Below are 4,841 nucleotides of genomic sequence, written 5' to 3' on the forward strand. Positions count from 1 at the left end.
GCAACTCCCTCCCCTGAAACCACCAGTCACCCAAATCCCTGCCTCATGTGACCATACCTGGTGTGCACAAGCCCAGTGCGTGCAGACAGGTTATTTCCTTCACCAACAGTTCCCACCGTAGCCTATGCTGTGACTTCTCCCAGTGGTATCGTCCCCTGAGCTTGCTGGACCCCCTGAGGTTGGTGAACTCACTCAGGAGCCATTCCCAAATAGACATGCCTTTTTTTCTTTTAATTATGTTTGACTTGGCATATGTTGTCAGTGGAGAAGACTATTAGGTTGTAAGCCACTATGTGGGTGCTAGGAACCAAACCCCAGTCCTCTGGAAGAAAAGTACTCTTAACAGATGGGACATTTCTCCAACTCTCTGGCGATGGATTTTAAATACATCAAAACATGGTCCATGAAAGCACTGTTGCACTTTGTGAAAATTTAAAACTTCTGTTCACAAAAGGCATTGAAAGATGAGACTGGGAAAACTATTTGTAAAACACATACCTGATAAAGGTTTTATATCCAAGATATACAAAACCTTAAAACCCAATGACGAAAGCATACCGTCTGGCATGGTGGTGCATGCCGGTAGTCTCGGCTACTCTGATGGCTGAGACACTGCATCATTTACACCCAGAAGTTCAAGACTAGCCTAAGCCACACAATGTGAACCCAAGCCAAAAGGATCCAGCTTGGAGCTAACTGCCAAGCCTGAGAGCTGAGTTAAGTCTCTGGAGCCCACACAGCAGAAGAAAAGAACGAACTCCCAAAAGCTGCCCACCTACCTCCACATGTGTGTGTGTCCCACTGCAAAGAAATAAGTGAGAAAAAAGCTTTCAAAATGGCAACCTGTTTAAAAGCTGCATTTTTTAAACACCAAAGAGGATACATAGGTGACAAGCTAATGAAAGGATGCTGTGGACATTTATCATGAGGGAACCTTAAATGGAAATAGTAAGATACTACTCCACATTGACTCAAATTACTAACATTTAAAACCATTACCGATGATGCAGACAGAAGTCTCTCATGCTGGTTGGAGCAAATGATGGTGCAGTTTATTGGAAGGCAGTGTGGATAAATCCTTTAAGTTGTCAAAGAGCCCAGTAGGTTCCATGACATGATGCAGCAATTGTGCTCCTGTGCACGCATCTGATTTGAAAATTATGTGCACACAGAAACACACACAAATAATTATAGCGATGATTCAGAACTGTCCCAAACTGAAAGCAAACAAGATGCCTTTTATCTAGTAAACAGATAAACAAGCTGGCCTGTTCCTAAAAGGAACTTACTCAGAGGCAAAAAGGAAACCCATAAGGCATTGTAGTGGAGGCCCATGATCCCAGCTACAGAAAAGGGTAAGTCAGGAAGATCATAAAAAGATACCCTGTTTCAAAGTAAGAGAAAATAAAAAGGGTTGGCTATAGCTCAGTGGCAGAGTCCTTGCCCAGCATGTGTGAGGCCCAGAGTTAAATTCTCAATTACTCCTCCAATACACACACGCACGCATGCAGGCACGCACGCACGCAGAAAGACATTCATTATAAAATCACATGGATGAACTTTACATGCATATTGCTAAGAAGACCCATTTGAAAAGAGTGAGTACTGTCTAATCACAATCACGGTATATTCTGTTATTTAGTTAAAAAACAAAACAAAACAGAAATTGACTGGAATTTGGAAGTGAGAACGAGTTGAATCTGAGAAAAATAAGTGTTTGGGGTTTTGTTTGTTTGTTAGTGGGGTTTTTTTTAAATGTAGAAACTACTCTGTGATACTGTCATGGAAACAGCTCAACTGTCTAGTCATGGGTCAATGGATAAACAAATCACAGCTTATTTATATCATGAGACACTACTCAGCAAACAGCAAACCCCCAATGAAACAAGAAACACATAGTGATTCTCAAAGCATGATGCTCCAAATAGCTTCTACCACCACAGTTACAGCCATGGCTGCCTACAAGCTGCTGCTTACCCAGTGTGGCGAGAGTGTCTGAAAGCTGTGGAGTGCTTCTTTAGTAGGGGCCAATAGGAGCAATGAAGACCCAACCCAGGAAGACATGTGTTGTAAGATGCTGGCTATCAATTTGCTGTTTCACCTCTGTGCAACCAAGAGCAATCCTGACCTTCTAGGCAGTGCTGGATGCCATTGACCAGATGTGACTGCCAATGGCAAGGACCTGGTGTCTCAACGAGCAGCACTGTGGTGGTCTGACAGGACTTGATCAAGCAGAAACTGCTTCTGAGCATGGAGAAGCGCAGGTAAAGATCTGGTTTGTTTGTTTTTTTTTTTTTTTTGTGATATCCCCCCACCTCCTATGAATCCCAAGTATCCCTTGCACAGCATGAGGAAGCATTGAGGACACTATCACCAGAGCATGGTCCTTCTGGAATGAAGAAATTGATCAAAGAAGTAGAAACGATCCCTGATTATGGCCCATGGCAACAATTTCTTTGTCATCACCATACATATAGAGAGTTTCTCCATGAAGACCCTCTAAAGCTGCCAACTGGTGTTACTCCTGTGTATGGATTGGACAAGAATTTCAAGCCCATCAAGCCCATTAGCTCCTGGGAATAAAAATACTTCATAAAGCCACGGATGCTATGATGTCCAAGGCAAAGCCAAAATTAAAATGAAAGTAACAAAGCAGGATTCTACTTCAAGGAACAGCTCTTTCTTCCTAGTTACGCTTCCTGTGCTTCTCCCTAGCACCTGTCACATGGACAGAACTTGTGGTGACTTAAGCAATATCTGCTCACAGGGGCATCCCGTTACCGTTTTCTCCTTGTAGCATATAGTTTCTACTACCCATTTTTAAGGTCCGTGTTCCCAGCTAGACATGCTCATGCACCTGCCCAGGAGCCACTCTAGATCCTTGGATGAAACACACACACACACACACACACACACACACACACACACGCACTAGCTTATTGTTAATATGCTTTTAGCTCAGTGGTTGGGCTCTTCTAAGCCTTCCTCAGCTAGCATGTCCTTCCTTTCACTCCCAGCTCAACACCTTTAAATCTACCCTCAGCTTAGCCATGTTTCTAATCTTCCACCTGCTACCCCAGGCCCAATCATGGAAACATCCAATGGCCACTTCCCTCAAGATTCGCACATGGCTGGTGACTTTCTTTCCCTATGAAGCATGGCAAATCCTCTTTCCTCCCATTACATCTGCTAGCCAGCCTGCAGGAACCTGGAATTTCTGCTTCTTCAACCCAGCCATTAGCCACTAGTATCTTTATTGATCGATCAAGAACCATTGGAGAATAGGACCTTCAGCATCCATCCCTGATCGGAGCATCAGAAACACCCTCTACATCTCTCCAAAGTTTTGTCTCCTGTACCCAACCCTTTTATAAAATCCAGTTAGAATCAACCTCTGGGGTGCAATTTCTTAGCTCAAGTCCTCTTACCCAGGAGTGGAGAAATGATACTTCGCAGTTTTTCCTAGTCAGCACTAGGAAACTAAACCCCCACTTCTGAGCAGTCAAGGATGGAACCCTGCCAAGAAATAATCAATATGGGTGTCTTATTTTGGGTCTTATTGCTGTGAAGAGACATCATGACCACAACAACTTTTATAAAGGAAAACATTTCATTCAGGCTGGCTTACAGAAGGGGCTGGAGTTTCTCGAACCCATCTCAGGGGTTTAGTCCATTATCAAAATGGTGGGAAACATGGTGGCATGCAGGTAAACATGGTGCTGGAGAGGTACTTGAGAGTTCTACATCTGGATCCACAGGCAGCAGGTGACTGTCAGCCACTGAACCTGGCACAGAACTTTGACTTTCTGAGACCTCAAAGAACATGCCCTAGTAACATACTTCCTCCAATAAAGCCATAACTAGTCCAACAATATCACACTTCCTAATCGTGGTACTCCCTATGAACTTATGGGGGCTCTTTTTATTCAAACAGTCACAGAGGGTACCCAGAGTCCATTTTGTCTCCAGAACTTGTCCTGTGCTTGGGTACTCAGGGTCACTGGGACTGTAGTCATTCTCATTCCAGGGGAAGATGACTATAACCTCATGGTAATTAAAAAATATTTCCTTCCTGACCCCAGAGCTGCTGGCTGCAGAAGGTGGGACCAATTCTGAATTAAATTCACATGTTACACTTACTTTTGAATACATATGTAACATGTAATATACAATACATTTATAATATAATATAGCATAATACATATATCTGTATATATACATATATCTGAATATGTGTTTATATATACAAGTATATATACACACACACCTATGTCCTTCTGAGATTTCTTGTTGCAGTTGTAATATAGTCTGATGTGTAGTCAACAGAAAATAAGCCACTATTTTATCATATCAAAATTAGATAAACCCTTTGACCTCAGAAGGGGCTGGAGTTTCTTAAACCCATCTCTAGAAATGGGTAGTTAAAGTGCTTAAATACATTATATATGCATATGAAGTTTTCAAAGAATGAAGAAATAAAGATTCTTCCTCTGCCTGTGTTACAGCAGTCAAAAGCCCCTTGATCATTGTGGAAAGTTGTCTTCAATGTCAGTGAGGAACAGTCTCCAAAAGACATTAGCAGGGTCCTGTAGCAAAGGTGGCTATGTCTCTTCTGGTAGTCTGTACATTCATGGACCGTGAGAAGTGACACTGTTAGGAGGTGTGGTCCTATTGAAATAGGTATGGCCTTGTTGGAAGAAGTGTGGGTGAAGTGGAAACTAAGGGCTCTTTGGAGAGTCATTTGGATGGTGTTTTGCTGGGGCAAACACATGAAGGAGTGTTTTGTTAAAGTGCACACAGGTGTGAAAGTCTAAGGCAGACTCATAAAGGAACTGAAGCAG

This window comes from Rattus rattus, chromosome 14, assembly GCF_011064425.1.
Source record: "Rattus rattus isolate New Zealand chromosome 14, Rrattus_CSIRO_v1, whole genome shotgun sequence".
NCBI lineage: Eukaryota > Metazoa > Chordata > Mammalia > Rodentia > Muridae > Rattus > Rattus rattus.